Here is a 24,835-nt window from a genome sequence, read left to right as displayed (position 1 = left end):
CTGAAGAGTCTGGCGCTTGCCCACTGTTTTCCAAGTTTTGCTTTTGAATACTAAATTCTTCTTCTATATTCAGCCAGAAAATATTTGATTAACTCTAGAACCTATCTAATTTCTTTTAGCATTAAATTGTGAGAGTGTAGAACATCAAATTAAGTTCCAATTGAAATACATTTGAGCAAATAAACGAGGTAATTTAAACGGTGGATAGGATTGGTTAATTTGATTAAAAAACTGGGGTAGACATTCATGGCTGCTGTTGCTGCTACCACCACAAATACATGGAAGTGTAGTGATGCAAATTTATGTGAAAGATGAAGAGAGAAATGGTTGGGAATATGCCCAATGTGTATGTTTCGCTATATTAGAACAGCAGAGATATTAGAAAAGGGTGAACCAAGCAGCGAGTAAAACCAATTTGCACACATTCTTCTCGGTTCCCAGAGTAACAACTTACGATTTCACAAATCGCTATTATTTGTTTACATATATTTGATAGTTTAAATTAAACAATAGAAAAAAAAATTAACTCTTAATAAAAAAGAAAAAAGGATTATTAAAACAGAAATATCGAAGAAATTTAATTGGATAAAATAATGGCCACACAATAAACTGTTGCACATGAAACTGTTCGCCCAAATGGCTTTCTCTATAAAGAATTACTTTTTTTTTCTTTTCCCTTCCATTTTTCTTCTACCCGCAATCCTTGACTTGCAAAAGCTCTAATGTCTCCCAAGATTTTCATGTGATCAGTCGATGTTGCGCTATTCCTTACAATCTGAAACGACCACATAAACTACCCAATTAAATGCTCACTGGAAGGAATGAATAACTTTTAAATGATAACTTGCTAGTCATATCGAGAAGCTGCGAGAGTTAGCCTAGATACAATTTGCCTCCGGAAAAAGGAACCTCTAATATTTGTAAAAACAGAAGGATTTCAATCGGTTCCTGTATAAAAAATGATAATTTAAGTAATAGCCACCAGTAAGGCGATATAAACCACATTCATTTGTTTCTTACAACTGATAGACAATTTTTATTCAAATATAATGGCAGTAAAATGCACTTTTTTTTTTTGGCATTTGCTTTCGCCATACAGCCAGCATCGTCTAGGTGCTTATCACTAGAATATCACTCACTCTCCATTCTTACTTATAAATACAGTCGCTTCACACATTCATCCCTCTACTATATACAACTATTTTCATACAAAATTACAGCCAATGGATGAATCAGTACTCTATATTCCTGCCATCCTTATAGCTTAACCGAAATTAAAATCACGTAATCCTTCTCTAATCATTTTATTGCATTCATTCTATAACTTTTAAATACATTCATATTTCATTGCTAGCTCTGCTATAGATTTAAGTACATAGATAATGGTGGAGAATATTGTGTCTTCGTAGCGAAATGGTGCATCTAAATACCTGTATAAGTCGTCAAACATTCGTTTCCTTTCTGCCACATAACGTGGACATACCATTATTATATGTTTGAAATCCTCCTCCTCATTGAAATCTACGCAAAGAGGAGAGGACCTTTTGTTGATCCTGTGAAGATACGAATTACACACAGCATGGTTCGCTCTCAGCCTGCACTTACTTATTTAATTTAATAGCAGAATTTTGAGTGGTAATGTCTAAATCAAAATGAATAATATTTGGAATGATGATAAGTTTTTCTTGTTATTAACACTTTTTTTAAAAGAATTTGTAGTTATTATTATTTTTTTGTTTTTTACTAAGGCTTTATAGCAAGTATTGTTATCATTAATTTTAGATAAATTGATTTTTAGCCTGAATACCGTTTTCTCTGAATAAAAAAAGAAGATTTTTAGACCATGGTGTGTCAAAAACGAAAAGTACTAAAAGCTCAAAGTTGAGTTTTCAAAGTTACTCAAAATAAAATTGTTTGATCCTTATTGATAATCCTTAATTGGTTCACTTTATTATTGCAAAATATATTTCAAATTTCACAATTGAAACTTCAATTTCATAAATAATTTATCGAAATACTGCAATACTCATCATGCTAATTTTTATACTATTTGTTAAAGCACTTATAACAAGTATTATCGACAAGTATGCATTAAGTGGAGTTCTATTAAGAATAATAGAACTAATTTGAACAATACAATGCCATTCAACCAGAATTGATCAAAGTACAATAATAAACAGTCGCGCTAAGAAAAGTAAACTAACGATGAAATTAAGAGAAGTGAGGACAGGAGCGACTTTTACCACTGCAGGTAGAAAATTGGAAGAAATACCACAAGAGAATCGAGTGACCACGTGACTAGACATCTGTAATAAGTTTGCTGGATTCTCCAATACACTCCCTTCTTCATAGACAGATTACCTACCCAGCAAGCTCTTAACTTAACTAGGTACTCTCATCATCGTGGTCCTGTAAGAAAAGATTCAGTCGTTTTAGTTTGTAGCTTCAGTATATGAATTCATGAAGTTATTTCATCAAACTAAAGATCGTAAAGAAGAATAATTGACTTTTCATAAAGTATATTCAGTTTTTGTAAAACAATTCTAAAAATTATTTTGAGTAATTTCTCTTTGAGATTGATACAAATAAAGAATCAGATAAATAGACAAAACAAAAATCAGATTTTTGGTTAAATATAACTGTTCATGTATTTATTGCGGGCCAATAGAGTTTTTTTGTTTTTTTTGGTGGGCGCATCGACTTCCAAAGTCATTAGCGCCATATCAACGATAACCACCACGATCGGGAAGGTACTAAATTACTTCGAGAACAACCATAACAACTACCTCTATGAAGTCGGTGTAGTTCAGAAAATGGTATAAGCTGTTTGGTTTCATACACAGTCCATCGAAACCAGTCGATGAAGATTAGAAAAGTAACTAAAAAAGTGTTAATACCATCCCTTAATTTCCTTCGACAAAAACTTGAAAAATAGTTTCAAAAATTTCAGATTATCTGTTTAACAAAGACCCCTTCCAGGTCTTATGAGTTTTAAGCTATGAATAAATTATTACTGTACTAAACAATTACACGCATTTTACACGCAATTATGCAAATAAGCATAATTTTGGTGAAATTAAATACAATTTATAGTCCATAATTTCACTATACAACAAATAAAGCAACAGTAGCCTACAACTGAATTTAGTTTGTCGTAATGGAACAATCTAATAAACATTGCAAATGTTTCTAGAAATTCAAACTATATAACCCAGGTATGTGAAACATGCGCGAATACATGCAGTAATGATGGGACCTGCATGTTGAAAGCTGCTATATACCCTTACATTGCTACAGCAATATCCAGGTTCGTTCTGATTTCCAAGCGTAAATTCAACACTTCTAAATTGTGTTTATCCGTGCAGCTTCGAATAAACTAAAAATAAATTTTGTGCATCTAACTTTTGTAAATAATATATTTCAGTTAATTTTTTTATAAAAAAGTAACATCAGCAGTAGTAGAACTATTTGCCTATGTTTAAAATATGAGGCTCTCAACATGAAGACGACAATCCAGAGTTATTAATAATAAAAAAGAATAAAGTCCCATTACTTAAGCAGTTCTGCTGCTTTGATAAACATGAGATATTTATAAGAACTACATATGTGCATTGCAATTTAGACAGATCTGCTTTGAAGACCTCCTCTCTTTCTAACATTTTATTTTAAATTTTATTATACGCTTTATACGTTGGTTTATATTATACATAAATATTATTAAACAATTACCAACTTCAAACATTCGCCGTAATAGGTGCTTACATGGATTACTACAAAACCAAATTCTCCTAAAGGCTCTATTTTAGCTCCATTGTGCACAGAATGTAATCATCATTGATGGTGTTGCCACCTAGAAACTTAAAATGAAATATTTTGTTAAAAATCCAGCTTTGAAGAAAATTACATTTTAAAAACAAAAATGTGATTAAAAAAATATTTTATACAGCAAAATAAATTAACGCTAAAGTGGCTTGAACCCACGTTTTATAAGATTAAGTTATAGAAAACTAGTTTTAAAAGCAATTAAAATAGCGGAATTTCTCCAACAATCAGAATAATTTGTAATAGTGGTCTTATCATTTCTTTATTGGTTATTCATTATTCGCTTCGTGAACTTACTTCATTGCGGAAGATGAATCAAATTAAACAAAAGTTCTTAAAAAATAAGGTATTATTAAAACAAATAAAATTAGTTATAGTGAATTACCACCAACGATTACAGCGTTCACTCCAGGCCATTTACTTTTTAGGATTCAGCAATAAACACTCCTGGGCAAAATTGATAAAACTTTAGGTCTCAAAACGTTTGGACAGTCAAATGGTTGCGGGGAATGGCAAATAAATAAAACGTTAAAAATAAAATAAATATGTAGCAACGATTATATGGCAACCAAAATTACTAAAAATTGAATATAGATATTAAATCCCACTAAAGAGCATTGTTTACTTTAGATAAGTAATTAAATTCCATGGCTATCAAAATTAAACTACTTCTGAGAAGATCTTGGCTGAAGTATTGCTAGAATTATAGAGTATTCTCAAGGTGTTCCTTGCATTATATATTCTTGATGTTTCTACTGCAAGGAAACTGCATCCAATTTATTTACAATTGTAATAGGGTTTTGTTTCAACTGATTTTAATCAAATGCAAACCACAATAACATTAGTATAGTTTACTACATAAGATGCCCATATATTCATTTTTGTGAGATCAAAGGCCAAGAAAACTCCGCATTAGCTTTCTTTCTTTTCGTACATAGAAAAGAAACAAACGCGAAAGAATAATGTCTAATAATATATAAAAATAAACGTAAAAATCTTGTCGAGGTTATCTGAATGTCCAATTGCAGAGAAACATTACGGAGTTTAAAGCTGCGGTAACTTTTCCGCCTGTCTGGTGTCTGCTAGCGACATAACAACTTCGTTGACGCACATTCATTTAGCTCAACTCATCTTTTTTTATTTTTTATTACTAATATTATTTTTTCTACTACCACAAAATTATTAACTCCCTTTTAACTTTCAACATCAACGTTTAAAAGCACTTTCATAATCCGCCAGTTTTTTAGACCATTTACTTTAGATTTATCATGTCATCAAGATTATAATATAGTAAAATCCTTTCTTTTTATTCAGTTAATTCTCTTTTCTACACTCAGCGAAATAAAATGTCTAAATGAAAATTAATAATACAATCACTTACGGTAGTAAGAAGTGTAACATAAATACTAAGATATTTTTAGGAACCAGGCAATCCAGTTTTATGAAATTTCCATATTTTAAAGAGTTTATAAAAAATTATGTTTGGATTAAAATTAAAATATTTATCTTCTATCCTACCTTGAACTAAGTGAATTTCGTTAAAACAAAGGTACTATTTTATAAGATAATTTTTTCTAACAAATGTTAGAACTTCCATATTTTAATAATGGAAGATGACGAAATTAACATATTTTGTTTCGAAGTACCAATTTCTATTATAATTAAAATTTGAAGAAAGATGATTAACTTATTTAACGTTGAAAATAAACTTTCACTTTAATAAACATTAATGTTCACTTTTAAACCTTAACTGAAAAGTTTTAACAAATGAAATATTCTTTTTCGGAAACATATTTAAAGATGCTGTCAATAAAAACCCTAGAGGTATACATTCAGATCTGAGCAGCAAAAAAAGCCAAACATATGCTGAAAGGCCCAACTCACTTTTAGCCCTGTAATAAGCCATCTATAATGGCTTTAGTAGCAAAATCCTTTGGAGGGCATTATGAAAGGGATGTACCTATAAGTAGTGCCTGTTGTGGGCAAATCTTTTGTACTTTCGAAAAGCCAAAACCATTAAAGAGGTATAGTGTAAACCCAAAACAGTTTCCCCCAACTAGCTGGAAACTCCTGTCCATATGCACTTCAAGAAATAATGTAGCTTAGTGATGAAACTTCATCTTTGTGCGGCAAAATTCCGGCTTTTGGCATCTTTTCAGGACATGCGCTTCTGGCAGGTAGATTTGCAGGGAAGATTCTGTCACACTTTTTCTATTCCAAGTCCAACTCCTGGAAGAACTCAACAGTCTAATGTTTGCATGTAACGTTGAGACCCTTATCGGGACATGTTTACATAGCTTCTCGGATACTTCAAAAAAGAAGTAGCATCCTCTTGGTGCAAGGAACGTTATTTTCTTTTTTTTAATAATTAAAGTATCTATTATTTAGAATAAATTTCAGGAAAATTTTTACAGTAGAATTTGGCAAATTGTTTGATTCCTTAAGAAAGAAGTTTGTATGCATGTCTGCTATGAAAGTGCTGACAATTCGTATAAAATAATTAGTTATAGAGGTTTGAACTAGTAATCCTTGATAAAGTCCTTAAATATGAAATATATATTATTATTTTCAACCCGAAATATCTACAAGGAATAATATTACAATAATTTAAGTAACAACGTTACAATTTTCCTTTACATACTGTTTATTTTTTAAATAGAGGTTATGTGAAAAAAAAGATTAATTGAGTAGCTATGATTGTAATGTCAGGCAAAGTCCAGAGTAAAAAATAAAAAAAAAAAAAATTAAAATAACAGAATGACAGGTGTTTTGGAGATGAAGCAATGAATGTTTACAATTTAATGCTGCTCATGTCATGGTAGAGCATGAGTGACAACCTCTGGCTCACTGCTCAACAGTTTATTTATTTTATTATTTATTTTTCTTTTTGTACAACCATTTCACTTTCAGCTGTGTAAATTAGTTCTGACTGTCAAAAAATGGACAGACATTTTGCGTATTAAGACATCTGCTTAAATCACATTTCGTAACAAAATTCTAAACAAAAGATTGCATTTATTAATGCTTATAAAATTAATGATTTTGTGTCTGTACGTAAGAAAGGAAATAAAAGAATTCACGCTAAGTGCCGAAGTGTTCCGATGATAGCTTGGTAGGATTTATAGCCGGTGTTTTAAAAAAATAGACTGGACGATAAATGCTGAGAGAAAATGGTCGGCAAACCGGCTTTAGAGTTGGCAGATCCATATTTTATTTAGACCATTTTTTTACATTAAAACAAGTAATATAAAAATACACAACGGAGAATTTAATCTAGTGTACAGTGACTTATTGAAGGTATAGAATTCCATTCTGCATGTGAAACTATAACAGATTCTAAGAGAGGCAGATATAAATGTATTCTATAGGAAGGCCAAAAGTAAAATTAAATGGAAAGGCAAGCTCACAATAGAAGAATTTATAACTATCAATAAAGGTTTGAAACAGGGCTAGATATGTCTGCGCTGCTTTTCATCATTTATTAGAGAAAGCTTTGGAGTAATGGAAAATAAGTCATGAAGAATCGGATTGAAAGTAAAAAAAAATCACTTATTGTACAGGCCTCTAGTAGCAGGACACAAGGTAGCAGTTGAGAAAAGATGTGGTCTACACGACGACAAGACAAGCATTAGGGAATGGAAATAAACAGAAAAAAACACGAATCTTTGCCTATATTAGCAAAATTAGATCTTCGTGTTACAAGATAAAAAAAGTAGGAATGTACTCTCTCCATTCCAACAATATAAGTGAAATTGAAACCTCTACAAATTGAAAAAGGAAGAAAAATAGTGAGTTGCTATAAACTTTCTTCAAAGGTTAAGATTGTAAATTATGTGGAGTAAGGCAAAGCCTGGCAACGAAATAAGAAAAGGAGCTGAAGCGAAGTACAATATTGTTCTTGATATTGGAACAATGCGGCTTAGATGATTTGGCCGCTTTAAATGGATGTACAACTGCTGTTGGCCAAAAATGAATGTGGAGGAGGAGGAGGAGATTTAAAGAAGTGGCTTCGGGTGGAAAGAATTAAATGTCGATGGAAATTCAGGATTCAACATAATGCTCTCAACAACCTTAAGAAAAAAAAAGGTGTTTACATTACTTATATTGTTATTCAAAAAGTCAAGAGTAATTGATCAATGCTGCCATTATGAATTATTAAATCAAATTGATTGTAATGAATTATTATCAATAATCATTACACTGTTTTTTTTTTTTAAATCAATTTAACTTTTTTAACCGATGTCATCTTTGCATGTAAACTAAATGTTGAAAGAGGAGATTAAAAGCGGTGGCTTCAATAATACATTTATCCAAATATTCCTTTATTCTCTTTGATTTATTGAAGGCCAAATCTGATTTGGCTTTGTGAACGTACAATTTTTAATTAAGGAGAGAGTGATAAAGAGAGAATGAGACACACATACAACCAATCAAATGAAAACATTCAACAAATTTAAAATTAGGCATAATTTGTTACTCAACATTAACATTAAGCAAAAAGAGAGAAATTATTTTGCTCGCTGTTTTTACATTTCAATTGAAATACACTTAACAAATTGTGTTCTTTGCATCTTATTTTATTTATTGAAAGTTTTACTTACATTTATTTGTACCTTTGATTTCTATTTTCGCTGAAATCTCAGCCTCGCCTGGGTCTCAATTTATCTTTTTTTCCCCGAAGGGTACCAATTCTATTTTTTATTTTCTCTTTTGGAAAGGAAAAGTATTGCAATTATTTAAAATTTTCAATTTGTTCAACTTTTATTTGAAAGATAAAAACATTTTTTTTTTTTTTAAGAAAATTCGATTCAGAGCACTACTCTTGGGTAGCTTCCCTCTAAATTTCGGTATAACGTACCTTTGTCTTGTTTATTATTTAGAAGAATTAATGTATTGACGAAAATAGGAATTTTCTACAAAAAATGTCGTTTTTAATTTTGGAAAATTTCAGAAAGAAAAAGGTTTTAAAGTTCATAGTGGAAGTTCTGAAATGGCGGTCAACTTTGAGTCTGAGATAAATTAGTGGTGCCGCTATTTTCTAGGCCATCGTTTATACTATTCTTTCTGATGAGGCGGGCCTGTAAATCTTATGAAAGAGGTTCGTATATTCCAGGCAACTAGGAGGTGGTTCTAGGAGCAGTTGTCAGCTGTTAAAAATGTTCTTTTGTCTTATTGACGTTTCATATGAGGATTTTGGGTAACGAGAAAGTGGAGAATCTGGCAAAATGGAGGTCGTACTCTTTTCAGTTTAGAATCATATGATGCCGTTTCGTTTGACATATGTATGTCGGGTTTCTGGATGTCATTGGCCTCGCAGTGTACAAACTTACATAGCATTGTGGGAGTCGACAGTACATGTTGTTGAACCACGAACCGTCCAGGATCGATTGTGGTAGCTGCCAGGACTTGTTTTGTTCCCTCATTGGATATTGTGCTTTAACGAGACACCTCTATTTAATGTCTGAATAGAGGAGGATACACCTATCTATCTGTTTAGGGAGAGGAGCTTGGATTTAAAGTCTTTTATAGGAATAGGTTGGCGATGAAGGAGCTAAGACAGTTCCTCTTTAATGTTATTTGTTCGGACAGCTACGATTCTTTTGTGGCTCAGGCCTAGATACAAACTCTCATTCCAGGACGATTGTTTTGTTATTCATTGGGAAAGATATTTTGTGCTTTGGCTAGCTTAAGGGTTCCTCCATTATGAAGAATAATAATATTCGGAGTTGGAAAAAACTTTTAAGTTAGGATCTAGAGAATAGCAGTATAACAAAAACAAATACATCCACCCTTGATTTATAAATTGAACTTGTTTGAACTAATCCCTTATTTTTAAATTATAGTAGAAAACTATAAATTATAAAAAGATTTTGCAAATAATCAGGAACATTGTTAAAGAAAATACTATTACCTCACTAGTGAAAAGAGACAAAACAGCAGTAGATGTGATAAGAGTAAAACTTCAGAAGTTTTGGGTGTAAATGTCCGGGAAACATAACATTATGTTAGCAGTTGGGGTAATAACAAATCATATATGTAGGTGTTTACTGTTAGCCAACCAGGAGACCGAGGGTTGGTTACACTAAGTAAGAAAGCATGTGCGCCATTGTTATAACGTCAGCGTCGCCAAGACATTACTGCTTGCCTGAAAGTGCTACCATGTGTAAGTAAAGCAACAGTTTTACAGAGAAACTACACTCAGCAGTTCTTAAAGTGTTAGGTTACTTTAGACTCTTGTAGGCCATCCTAGAAAAGGGAACATTTCCTACAGAATTTACAACTTTCAACTTCTCACGCTTTGGCAGAAACTTTTTACACATCTCCGGATTTGTTCATCAGATTTTCCTGGATTGTCCTATAAGTTTTGTCTATCTGCCAAATGCGAATCAGCGTGAAGGCGCAATTTTACATTGAAATCTAGATGGCTAAAAACGCTAATTATCCAAAAATTTGCCATTAAGAGAGTGTACGGTTCAATGAAAACGCTGAATTTAATAAAAACACTAGCGTATTTCCAAATATTTGAACTTCAAGCGCTATTGAACTAGGGTGAAGGGACCAGTAATTGACTGGGCACCAGTAATTGACATATCAGAAATAAACTGGTATTATAAGGGATATGAGCCGTTTTTAGTGGTGATTCTTTCAATTTCGTTATTGAGAAGCCTTTGGGCAGCAGTTCCAGAAAAATATTAATTATTGGAAGGTTCCTTGGTATCAGTGGAAGGTTATTTGTGTAAAAAGTTCAAAATCAAGGAAAAAACAAGCCGTTGCTAAGGAGGATTGATAAGAAAATAATTTTCCTTTTTTCTTATTTTTCGCTTATTTGTTCATATATTCGTGTGGTTATCAATGTTCTGTTATAATTAGTATTACTTGTAGATTTCATTTATGTAGTTTTTTTTTTAATTATGAGAAGTATTGAGGATTAAAATGGGGCTGTCAATCACTGGTCCTTGAAACGGCAATTTGCCCAGTAATTGACATGTATGTCAATTACTAGTCCTACAGCTTTTTTGTTTGAAACCAGTGATTGACTTCCTGGGAAAATGATAAGATAGGTTGATAAATTTTATTATAATTAAAAATTCAATACATTGTAAAATAAAATCATTGATAAAAATCGGCAATATAAAATATGTTTAAATTAATGAATTAGCAAATGTACGCCTTATTTCAAGAGGGCATGCAGAATGATTATTCTGAAGAGAACAACAATGTATGAACAACAAACTGGAATAATCGTGATTGCCGAACAGCTTCCGAGGCCTACGTGATTGATAAAAACGACGCCCACTTATCGGAGTAGGAAAATCTATCATTCTCCCTCAGTTTTGGGTCCTAGCCACATGATAAAGAAGAAAGCGAGGAAATGGCTAAACCGTAGAATTCCATCAAAGAAAATGGCCAGAGGAAAAATGAAGCTCCCTCAAGAGAAGTACGAGGTGCGAAATCAAATATACGTGGAGAAGTTGGTGACTGTGATGTTACACATTAATAACATAAAAAAGATGGTAAGATCTATTGTATTTACCAATTGACAAACATGTTGACCGAAGACGAATATATAGCATCCCATAGGCTAAATAGGCTAAACTGAATTTAAAAAAAATGAAATCGGTATGAAAACCATTTTTAATTCCTAAACACGTGAAGGTTGGATCGCGCTGTACTACTTTATGGAGAACGATACCAATTTAATAAAACCGTTGATGTGTGAGGTTTTCAAATGGCTTGTGATTTCAAGTGGCTAATTATCAATTACATAAGATATATTATGATGTTCATTTCCTATGTATTCCGAAAGAATATTTTGTTTTTTCATTCATTTTTTCTTTTATGGAGTGCCTATTTTAATAACACATATTTTTGTCAATTGGTTACCTAGTTATGTGAATATCAGTGGTTTATTTGTAGGTATGTGTATTTTAATACCTATTTTTTCCACGTTAAAGAGTCAATAACAGATATATATTTTTTAATTTAGTTTTTTTTTTTCATTGACGTTTCATTTATTTATTACTGTTATAAGTGCGAATGCATACAACCTGTGGCAGGACGCGATGAACGTGCACACAATGTATATATACATGTGCCCAAGAGGTAACTCATTAATAATAAACAATAAAATACTGAATAGATGCAGAAAGTAAGAATGAATTACATTCAGATAGTTTGGTTTCGAAGCAAATGACACTGGCAGCACAGATTGTGGAAAATATTAGCGAAGCGCTCCAAAAGAAGGGAAGCGTAGGAGAAATTTGGTTCACTAGAAAGCACCAACAACTCGAACACAAAAACGCGTAGATGCCATCGGTAGCAGCGTTATAGGCGGAATGGATAAAACAAGGATGTGACCACATAGTCTAATCGGAAGTAGAGAGGTTAGTTTGGTAAAGTGAGAACCAAAAACGTTCCCAAAAAAAGGTTTAAGTAACAAAATATTTAGCGGAAACTTGAAAGGATAAGAGAGCGGAAGAGTTGAGAGAAAGAGATAAAAGCGAGCCGAAAGACATTGTGTACGATCTAACTAGTATGTTAGCTAATATCTCCTTGGTACTATTGAAAGTAAGGGCTGTCCTTCAAATTACCTGTCTTGGATTGGACTTAATTAAAATTGTCCGGTAGGACAGTTGTGTAAGGGTTGATCGTCAAAAACTGCATAAAAAAGGGTAACGTTGAAAAAAATATTAGATTATTTAGGTTTGCCTATTTAAAAACATTGTAATTAATTATGAATAAGACTAATTTTTGTTATAAATCCAGTTGAAAAAGTGATTTAGGTGATTTAAGTGATTTATTTAGATTTAAAAGTGATTTTGAATGCATACCTTATGTCATTTCATGAATATATTTGTATGTCAATTACTGGTCCCACCCCATGTCAAACACTGGTTCCACCGAAAATTCGGTATGTCAATTACTGGGTCATTGACATACTTACAAATAAAATCATTTTTGGTTGACATAAAGATCGAATTTACTGCTTTTAAAATATTAATAAAATACAATACATCCTACTGGAGCGGTACAATTTTACAACCTACACCTGGAGCCAAAATAACGGAAGATATTCTATCATAAACTTGAATTTTTTCTTAAGCAGTCAATTACTGGTCCCTTCACCCTAATTGGTAGCCAGCAGCAGGCACTGTAAGTGCTTTAGCTGGACACTGGGTCCTTCTTGAGTATCCGATGTTGTTTACTAGCCAGCCTAATGTTTTTATTCTTCTTCTATTGGGATTAATACTGAGGAGACACTCCTAGGTACTCATCTAATACAATAACCTGTGACACTCGCTGGTTAATCGGTTGAAGTAAAACTACTTCTTCCAGGACATTCAGAAATCGCAACTTGTTGGTCTCTATCTCTAAGCAAGGCCGTCAATAAGTTACTTAACTGGGTATTTGAAATCAGTTGTCGCTTGATCTTCCCTCCATTTCTCAATCCAATTTCGTTTGTTCCTTGATGTTGAGGTATTAGGGTCCTGCAATTACATTGGCTACTGTTTCTTTGACTTTCAAGGCACTATAGAATCGTGTCTAAACGGAACACAAATGGTGCATTGGCAATTAAACAGTTTCATGGGAATGTTGTCAGGCTTATTATACTTCTGAGCATAAACAATAACAGTTAGCACAAAATTGTTTACTTTAGAATGACAGAACTCACTGCAATATACCTTTTTAAACTGATAAACTTAGCTCAAATATAGTTTGCAGCTGATTGGCAGAGATGACCTATGGTTAATTATGATTTATCTAATACTATTTCGCAACAATTTGGTGATAGCTTTTGAAAATTGATTAAATAGTAAATATTTGGAGTACTTTCTTACTGAATATTTAATCTACATTTTCGATGTTGTAGTAGCTTGAAAGTTGGTAAGGACTATCTCTGCAATAGATATCACATTAATAGGCTGAAAGTCATGATGTGTATAGGCTTGAAAGAACCGAAGATCACCTAGATCACCCTGGAAAGACTTGAAGTGCCCACAATATAGATCCTTATGGCCTGGATAGCACCATATTTCTAAAACCAGAGGGTTCAGAGCATAGACAGTACGACGACGACAACTTAAAAACTTAACTTTAACAGAACGATCTTCCAAACTTAACAAAAAGCCAAAGATAATTTCAAATGGGCATTTTATATTTGCATTATTTTTTATTTTGTAAGACAGAAATAAATTGTATGAAAAATTAAAGGTATTTTTTCTACTTTTAAAAAAAAGTTACTCTTAACTGGGCATAACAGGTCATTAAAAAATTGTTGATATTCATCTCCAACCTGAACTTTTTGAATCTTTGTTATTTTTGAGTTGAAAAATAAAGTATAATTTAGTTCACAATTGAGTTTGCAGCAAACAAAAACAAACTTAAACAAAACGGGAAGTTTGCAAAGCTGAAAATGTATTCATTTTTTTATATCAATAAAAGCTGTGCCAATAAATGGGATCCGAACAGTGTTCTATTTCAATGAAAAATTAATTATATCAAATTGTTTTTACTTATTTATTTTCTAATGAACTAATTACAACCAAACAACACAAAAGCAAAATTTTAAAAATTACTGAGATTGTGATTACAAGTTTCAACAGTGTAAAGTTATTATGCACTAGAAATTTTGCATAATTATGCACTGGAAGCCATTAATCATGTTTATATTTGTTGATGTAGATTAGTGTTTAACTCTTCACAACACGAAGGACAAACTTTAACACAATATTCCAAGAGTGTAAACAGCTGAAATTGGATACTGGTATTAAATGCAGACTTTCAAACATTCTGTAATAATACCATAAGTGATAAAATAGATAAAAGAGCAAACTTTTAATTAATGTCGTACAGTTATTTTAAAATAACAATATTTTTAATGAACTAAAAGTTTTTTTTTAAATTTATTTACTGGCTTAAACCTATTTCTGATTTTTAATCAAATATACATAAAGAGGAATTAGCCTTTCTGCGCATTTGGAAACAAGTAATTAGTAATTGTAAATCTATACCTCATGTAACATAAATATTTACATAATACATAACATTATTATTGTTATTTTATCCAACATACAACGTTTTTAGGCTTGTAATTGTGAGGAAAAGCAATGGCAGTGCTTACAATTACAGATTTCTGCATTGCAAAGGCCTAACTTCTAAACTGTCAAAGTCTTAGTGGTTATACCAGTTGTGGAAATTATTAACCTGTGAATGGTTACAAGGTTCCATTCCCGCTTTAGCTCTCTCTGCCTTCAGCACCGCATTTTCGTACTTTTCTTCTCTCGTATTAGGCAGAGAGCGACATCTATTAAGTGCACGCGTTTTTTTTTGGAAAAAAAATTTTCCCGGCCAGTTACAAGACTGTCTGTTTGCACCCTCTTGTCGTAATACATGTAACTAGTAACAATACAAGTAACATAATGTAACTGGAAGGCTGATATTCTTATGCAAAGCGTGGGTTGCATTTCTACTTTATGATCCTATCTACCATTAGTCCATAGCCTATCGCTGATGGAACTATTTTGGCCAACTGGTTGTCTTTACCCAGTCTACCTGATCCAGCACTTGACAGCTCGCTATGATATAGACTCTCTGCCTTCTTATGACAACTGCGGCATTTGTTGACCATCTCCGACCCGACCGTTTTGCATAGCTCCGTATTACGGAGGTCTTGATCTTCAATCGCTAGTACCCCTTCCGTTTTTGGGTAAAATTTCCCTTGATGTAAACCAAGCAGTTGAAGCGTTTTTGTCAACGTGAGGTAAAAAAAAAACTTAGGAGTGCCTCTCATTGAGAGCCCTACTTCTTTCCATTCATCTATCCTGCTTTCAATAAAATTCTATATAGTAAAATTAAACGAGGATCCGAATCTCAGAGGTAGAGCGGTGTTAGTTGACAATCTTCCTTTCAGAAGGCCAGATGTAATAGTGATGACATACTATGTTCCTCAGTACTGCCTCATCCACCTAATCTCAGAATGCGTATATTTTTTATTTCCAATAATCCTCTTCTAACTAACTTTTGTGCGGGGCAAAGTTGTCCATTAAGTTCTGAAATGGACATGATACTTTCTTAATTTGCTCATTTATGCCGAACCAAGAGTTGAATAACCTTCTAGTTCTGAATCAAGACAAGTTTTCACCAGATTTCTACTGTTCAGGTACTTCCTTAAAAGCGATTTAAAACGTTCCCCAGTTTTTTAATTTTACAACAGAACGGATCTGTACCTCTAGACTGCATGAATATCAAATACTTAAATGAAGAGGCCATTTCATCAAGGGCTCAATTCTCTACTCTTGGCTGACATGAGTTCTATTTTCTTCCTCCTGATGTTCAGCATCAGCATTTACGTAGCACGAATTCCATTTGTATGTCCTTAGAGAACATCTGTTCTACGATTATCATTTCACTAAGTTTTTTTGCGAGAAGTACAATTTTAGATCATTCACTTAAAAGAGGCGAATTAACGTGAAAGCTCGAGGCCTTTTTCAAATCTGATCACCCATTCATAGACGACTGTAGGATATACAATAGTTCAAGGCTATTCAATTCAGAGCAACCCTGAAAAATCCCTTTCTTTATTGCCACTTTCATATTCGGCTCACCGTGGTTTTAAGAAATTGATAGGTTAATTTCCCATCGAGGACTTACTATTATCAAATACAGTCGAACCTCCCATAAAGTACACTGTCACTAGCGACCACCTCCATTTACGGACAGTTTTTGGATTTCCCCGTTTTATCCCTATACACTTTCTATATAAAAGAACCTCCGTCTAACGGACACTCTACATAGCGACCGCGGACATTGATTTTGGGGAACGGATTAAATGTTTCACCTCCCACTAACGACCACCTTATCATTAAAAGTTCGTTTGACGCGGTGATAAAAAGAATTATCCCCTCTCAAGTTTTTGTTTTTTTCTGGTTTTTCCTAAAGTTTCCTATATAAGCTCAAACATCTTGTACCATTTTAATCATTTTTCAATTTTGACTTTGGATGAACAATATTATTTTTTCCGATATGTCTCTCACACGAAAGTGGTTAACTCTAGAAGAGAAAATAAATGTGTTGGAAGATTTTGCAAAAACAAATCGAGCCATCGTCAACTTGCCAAAAGGTTTGTTCTATTTTTCTAATAATAGATTTTAGTATGATGATAATTTTACCATTAATTATTATTGTTATGAATAAATGTGATGATTATTATAAAAATTGTTATAAAAGTTATTAATTAAGTCAATAACATGTAGTTTTTGATACATTTTTTGGATAATTAAGAAAAAGTTGATGCGTATCATATAGCTAAATAATTATGCAATTATGTACGTTTTTAAATCTATTGATAATAAACAATTTTTAAATAGATGTTTGGAAAAAAAAACAATATTTTTTCATTATGAAACTTGCCAACTTCCTTCTAACGATCACCTCCAAACAGCGGCCACTTTGCTTTCCCCCGCCAGTGTCCGCTATTGAGAGGTTCGACTGTATTTCACAATTGTTTAGTTTATCTAATCATTCATGAAAATCGGTTCACGTCTCGATAATTTGAAACGATTGCTATACTTCCTCTTAACAAGTGTAAGAGCTGGTCGCCGCTTTATTGTTACGTAGGGGAGCCTTATCCCTATCATCCTACCAAATTTTATCCAAATCGGGCCAAGATTTACAGAGTAATAATAATTTTGGAGGGGGCCTTACATAAAGGGGGCTTACTCCTCTCCCATTCGATGTACAGCGTGGAGACCCCCAACAGGCACATCTACATAAAATTCCGAATCGAATGACACCTCATTCATGAAAATCGGTTCCCGCGTTTAGGCGCTACGTTGTTTAACAAAAAAGGTAACAACAACAACAACAACAACAACAACAACAACAACAACAACAACAACAACAACAACAACAACAACATTTTTTGAAAAAGCCGTTTTTGCTCATTTTCGGCAACTTTTTTCTCAAAACCTATTAGATCTGGGTTGTTGCAAAAAAAATTACAGTCATAAAGGAGGGTTTGGAGTAAGATTTAAAGAAAATTTGGGAATTTTATCTTTTATAGAAAAAGAGAAAAAAATTGTCAAAGTTGGGTGTTTTTCAACGTTACGCTTTTTCGTGCAGTTTTTGACGATCAACCCGGATAGTTTTAATAAGTGACCATTTCCTTCAAATTAGGATTTGTACTACGAATTTTATATCAAAATATTCCAATCATAATAAAAGGTAGTCTATTTGCTAGAAAACTTATTACCCCCAAATTGTAGCGGCAATAATTAAGGCCCGGCTCAGCTAAGTGGAGAAGGATAAGTAGCCAACAACGGACAACAATCGCAAAAAAAGGACCAAAAGAGAAGGGAATAATAGATAAATAAATTAAATGTCTAAACAGACGTTTAAGCGCCACGCTGTTAAAAAAAGAACAAGGGTAAAATGAAATGGTCTTAACAGCGAACCAGTGGTATAAAATCCTGCTTGAGCGACACTCGAACACTACCCTATTTCACCCTTCTGCCACCGCGCACTCTAGTTTTTTCCAAAATTTGGTTTTCCCCCAATGAACTTTGGGGGCCTTCGGCAGTCCGCAAAGAATTTAATAAATATTCTTTCACAAAATAAACAATCATCCCCTCCTCTCTCTCTGTCCACATTAATAGCTCTAATTATTATTTACATTTCTCGAACTCTATTCAGGTAATAAACTGCTAACATGGGGCTGTTATTTCAAGTTAATAAAAAATATTAAATAATCAAGAAAATATCTAGTACACAATAATCCTAAATCACAATTAACTACGGAATACATTTAACGATTATTTACATAGCTTATCGTAAGACAAACTAACGTTACTCGCTTTTAGAATTAATCCTAACAGTAACAATAAGTTTCTATCAATTCATATAAGATTATATCCAGGTTAATAAGATTATGGTATTAAATTAGATCTGCCCATTAATCTATTCCAGGATATATAATAAAAGGTTGGGATTATTAGTGGAGTGCGAATATTATAAAGCTGCGAGTGTTAACAGACGCCCTCCATGTTGTAACCTAATTTCATACGTGCACACAAACAAGGGTAACTTCATCCAATATTCATTAGAAATGGGACATACTGCGGAGTACGCCTCAAACCTAACAGCTTTTGTCTATTCATAGTTTCTATTAGTCTATTATTTACTAGAATGGTATACACAGGAGACCGCCGTCACAGTAAATCTGCATATGCTATTATTCTAAAAGCGAACCACTGTAATTATGTTGCCATCCTTTAATTTGTAAAAGGTGAGGTGAAAAATGGTTTTAAATTTAATGTCTCATTTTATGCCGTGGAAATTTTGATTTAAAATTTTCTGGATCAGTAATTTTTAAAAAATTTAGCATCTCCCAAAGAATTAGGAATAGTTCCTGTTTTAACATACGAGTAACTTAAATGTTATTGCAATCTCTACAATTTGAAACAAACTGTGTACTAAATTTTGTTAACGGCATTTTTGGACTTTTGGTGATGGATGGCAAACAAATCTTCGGCAAGTAAAAAAAAGTAGGTTTAAGTAATCGCCTATTTTTTCACGAGGGACTAAACATCCAACAAATAATTAAATGTGGGCGGAAGCACTTACCTTTATTATCTACAATTATTTTTTTTTTGTACCAAATACGCGGGATTCGAACTGGGTATCTCCCACTTACAAAGCCATGCTTGCTTCATAAACACTAAACCAACCCCGTCACATCTTCGGCAAGTAATATCTTTAAACTTAAAAGGTAGAGGCTCCTTCTAAAAATAGCTTGTCTAAAGAGCATAAATTTAGTTCTGATGGATACTTAAAAAAAAACTCCTATAATTGAATTGGTGGGAACTCTGGTTACTGGAAGTGTCTAATAATGCATCTGGTGTTACTTTTTATTTTTTGTATTTAAGGCACCTCAACTTATGGGCTTATTGACGCCCGAAGCTTTTTCCAGTGCACTGCCAGCCTCCGGACTGTGTGCTCTCGCATTTCAAACAACATTGTCCATCACCGGACAATGAGCTGTAAGAAGCTCCCAGGAAGAGAAAATCTAAGAGACCAGCAGCTGGATTCGAACCCGTGATCTCCGCGTTAGAATCTGGTATTCGCTAACCACACAGCTAATACCTTTTCTATATGATGTGATTATCAGGGATTCAGGATGTAACAATATTTCTTGCATTTTTCTTCCTAATCCGTACAAAATGTATGTATCGAATCTTTGATCTATAAATTAGAGCTACTTTGTTTCACTATTTCAACAAAGCCTACAGCTCACCAACACCAAAGTTGTAGAAAAAAGTAATGTAGTTCTATTTTGTGTTTTTTAGTAATTTTTTAATAGTAAGTTTCAAGAAAATGTTTAAATTTAAATTTGGGTAAGAGAAAGTAGATTGAGTGTTCAACTCAGAAATTTAGTTATTACAAATAGAAACACTAACAACTGTCTCAAACAAATTGTTATCGAGAAAGGCTGTTTAGTTTTCTAAAGACGTCTGTCAATTGTTTTCTTAGGACATTCAAATTTTAACTAACATAAAAAGTTATAAAATATTATGAGTCCGCAGGTGAATGTTACCATTCTCCAGCTAATGAAAAAGAGTAGAAGAAATTCCTGCTTGTTAGGGGCAGCTCAAGACCTCAAGTTCAAGCAATGGAATGAGTATGATTGAACCCCTTAAGTAAGGTTCGTTCGTTTCAATTCTTACCACTTAGCACTCCTCACTTGGGCAGCTTTTTCTGGATTTTTCTGGTGGCAGAAAATCCTTGCACCAGTACCAGAAAACATCCAGGTGAAGTAGGCGAGTTTTATGCAACAAATTATTTACCTGCCAGCAAAACTCTTAGAAGCTGCCAATGCAATCCTCACTAACTTAATTGTCCTATCACTAGTGAACACTTCTTCATCCTCTAAAACCTCTTCTAAAGTTCTTGAGCTTAAACTTCGCATACCCTCAAAACTCGTACACCAAATTGAGTTAACACTATTTCTTTTCGATTCTTCGATTTCATGAACAACGTTTCTTCTACCTACAAAATATTAAGAGCAATTAAATGAGTTGTTCCACATTATCTAAGAAAGAAGCAAAATGAACAGCTCAAACTAGAAATTCTTCAAATATTTAACAAGATGACATGTTATATAAAAATTGAATAAAGGGAAATAAAAAATAAATTCACACCGAGTTTAGGTCATCAATAATAATTGGAGCATATCTGTTAGTGACAAGTTGTCACACTGTAGAATTTTCTATTCAAAATTCTTCATCGGTGCTTATTTGTACCCGGAAAATGTACATCGACTTAGCGTATATTTATTTTCTTTATTTCACCAGTTTCAATTAATTTATATCAAGAATTTTTTTTAAAAAATTAGCCCTATGTAATTAAATTTAACTTCTATTTGAGTACTGCTGCTTCTTCTTAAAAAACAACTACACTCTCAAAATACGTACCCATCTCAATAGGTTATTTATGATCATTATTGTTATTAATATTAGAAAATTCGATTTATTTTTAAAACTGCAATAATTAACTAAAGTTAGTAAAATTGTAGCATTAAAATCTCGTTAGCTGTGAGGCTGAAAGGAGAAAATTGGTTCATATGTGAACTTCCTTCGCACAAAAAGAGCACAACATTCTCTGCATTCAAAACTGACACTTATTTCATTGAGAATTACTTTATTCAATCACTTTAGGATTGAGAAGACCATCCTAAAGCACCATGGAGAATGTCTAGACTATGCAGCGATTTACTTAACTAGATAACTGGTTGAAATGAAAAACAAAGGCGTGTATTTTACTTGAAGGGAAAGAAACTTTGCCTTATTATTATTGATACCAGAGCAATAAGGTTACTCGAGACAATGCCGTCAAAAGGATAAACTAAAGACAAAAGTCTTAGATTTTCAATTTAATTATTCATATATTTTTAATGCCAAAATAAAATGGCCAGCATGAGAATCTGTGACATCTAATAAATTCTAATCAATATTATTGAAAATTTAATGCAATAAATAATTGTTGTAAAAATTTGAATAAAAGACATAAGCTTTTCCGAACATTTCTTATAATTAAATTTTAAAACTATAAGTTTTATATGTTACAGATTAGATTACAATATAAGGAATATAACCAAACCTATTGTTTAAGAGAATGATATAATAATTATACAAGCTGTTATAATAGCAGAGTCGGTTATTTCTACAAGTGAGGCTAGAATAAAGGTTGTGATAAAAAAGAATTTGAGGATTAGGAGATACATGTAGTGCAGCATGCGTTTCAGTTTACAAGCATCCGATATGCCAGAAGCGACGAATTCTAGTTTAACCCGATAAAATAATCTAGGCTATTTTATTTACTAATTCAGAAAAGAGTCGAAATAACATTCACTATATCCATACTGGGCAGAGAATTGTACGCGGAATAAGGATATATTAAAAATAAGGATATCCAAGGTTTTCCTAAGTGCAAAACCCCACAGTTAAGAACTTTTCTTTTTTAATAATTAAGTAGATCTTTATTAAACTTAGGCTGAGCAAATTCAATTAAGAAAACCTCATGAGAGGAAACAATAACGCCCTTCTTAAAAACAATGACACGCATAAAAGTTACATAAAAGTTTAATGTTTAATAAAAAGTAAGAGCTCAAATATGAAAACTTACATAAAAATTTAAATAAAGCATGAAATGAAATTAGTGCAAATTACTTTTAACTCGTAGAATCTAGTCTTCCCTTCACGAATGTAGGTTACAATTTACAAGGACGTCTTTCTATAACAGTAAAGGTCTTTAACAGCATACCAAGCATGATGAAAAAAAAAATTATTAAAGAAAATAAAAAAGACGAATCCAACCTTCCTTTTCATCCTTCTACATGTGCAATATCAAAGCTGTTCGCTTCTTTTGACTTTACTTTAAAAAAAAAAATTGTCGGCCAGAGAACGATGCCTAAGATCAACCGAATGAAATGACTATTTGGTTTTTATGTCCCTGCCATGGTCAGATTCATTTCAACGTACAAAGAGAATATTTTCTTCTTGGATTATGTTTACTTTCTTCTTCAACCCCAAACAGCATCTTTCTAAAGTAAAACAAAAAAAAAATGTAAAAGATTTTAATTTATATTCTTTGTAAAAAGTAAACAAAAAATAATTTAAAAAAAAAGTAAGACATATTATCTTGTAACTCCAGAAAGAAAATATAATCAGTGATGTAAGTCAGTCATTAATTTAAACATTTTTATAAATTTTCGTGATAAAAAACTCCATAAGGATTTTTATTGGAAATTTGCTGCAAAAATATTTTAAATAAAAGTTATGTTAGATCTAGATATGTGCAAAAAGTATGATCAAGTTTAAACAAAATTTTTAAGCGGGGGGTTTTGTTTTAGAAAAACACAAAAAAAGGAAAAATCATTTATCAGAGTTATTTCTTGTTACGAAGAAGGTTATTTATTGCTAAGCTATGGTCTTGGCCCATGGTTCAACATGAACGAAACACATGCAATGATGAACTCAGTTCCAGGCTAGCTGCTTCGTTTTCGTTTTCGAGCTAAAGGCCTGCGGCTCAAGAATAAATGGTCATTTGATTTATTTTATTGCCTTTTATATTATTTTCACTGTTAATTCTATTCAAAGTTGAAAAAAAAGAGTGTCGATTGTACTAATGAGTACAATCATTAGTGGTACTTTCAATTTTAAAATTTAGAAATTAAATTCATAGGCAAAAGATTTCTGTCTGGAAAGCTGCACTACTTCCAGAGATCAATGACAGTTCTTGATGAAGCGCCTTAAATTAAAGATAGGAAACAAAAAACAGTTTAATTAATTTTCTTGCTGATTAGGAGCGGCTTATTATGACGTTCAGTATATTTACAAAATAGTCAAATAATTTCCAATTTTAAATATCTTTCAATCACTGCAGTTCCACATGCACAGTAATTCTATTTAGAATATGTTTTTCTGTTTTATTTACATTAATTATTATTAAGGCGCTTCTTCATCTGTGGTCGGCGACCAACGATATTTAACTGTACTGTCGACTTCAGGTAATACTCTCTGGTTAGAACACCTCACAGTCCAGTGAGTTATGGAGGCTCTTAAGATAAAAAAAAATATAAAAATCTACAGCACGACTGGCAGGAGTTCGAAACGAGACTACGTACTCGTATATGGGTATAGCATGCTACCACTGAGCAAATACTTCTCAGAATGTTTATCTATGACATGTTGACAATGTGTTGTCAATGTTGACATTTTGTTCATAAACCTACACTAGCCGTCGTAAACCAAAAAAATCCATCTCTTGAGTCTAACAAATCAAATACATTTGGGAGAAATCCTCTCTTCCATAAGAGGATAGTAATATTGATGTCGTCTTATTTGTTCGTAGAATTGTTTGTTAAAAATTATAAAATGAGTAAAAGAGTTTATATTACTCTTTCTTTAATACTAATACTAATTTAACTAATAATTGTCTCTAAATTTACTGTGAAAAACAATGCACTAACAGAGTTTTCTCAATTAAATGAAGTAAAATTATCTTATGATTTGAATTATTTTTAAATTTTTTATATTAATAAATACAAAAGAAATGATTTTTTACAGACTTTAATGAAAATTCATTTCTTGGATTTTATACAGCAGGAGGACCTAACCACATTTTCTACAAATATGTAAATCCATTTTTGTGGTTAACTTTCCTATGTATTAAATTTTACTTTGTAGAATATGTTATTTTTCTTTAAAAAAAAATTAATTAATACAAATGGAAGAAACATTATTGCCAATTACAGTCATAAATTTTTTTTTATATTCGTAATGTGCCAAGTTTTATATTTTTTCTGTAAATATGTTCTACAGCCCTTTAGATGACCTCTCCTTAAATTGAAAGCAAGTACAAATACAAAAATTATGATTCTTCTAGTTGTATTTATTTCACACCAGAAAGTGTTTTCTTTTTTCACCCATTATTGACATAATCTTAAAACAACCTTGAG

At 32.3% G+C, this 24,835-nt stretch overlaps 1 protein-coding gene and 1 long non-coding RNA gene across 4 annotated transcripts in view; both read right to left on the bottom strand.

Moving 5' to 3' along the window:
* The window catches only part of LOC141456489 (dipeptidase 1-like), a 411,813-nt gene that overhangs the window by 39,443 nt on the left and 347,535 nt on the right, over positions 1-24,835 (bottom strand). The window lies entirely within an intron of this gene.
* Positions 611-23,431, bottom strand: LOC141456499 (uncharacterized). The gene is made up of 5 exons (XR_012459795.1): positions 22,692-23,431; positions 22,545-22,608; positions 20,664-20,865; positions 3,730-3,857; positions 611-2,409 (listed from the first exon to the last, which is right to left on the bottom strand). It is a non-coding gene; the product is annotated as an uncharacterized lncRNA (long non-coding RNA).

This window comes from Rhodnius prolixus, unplaced genomic scaffold (assembly GCF_049639745.1).
Source record: "Rhodnius prolixus isolate KJV_2025 unplaced genomic scaffold, Rpr scaffold_4, whole genome shotgun sequence".
NCBI classification, from domain to species: domain Eukaryota; kingdom Metazoa; phylum Arthropoda; class Insecta; order Hemiptera; family Reduviidae; genus Rhodnius; species Rhodnius prolixus.
This window is presented reverse-complemented; position numbering and strand designations above follow the sequence as displayed.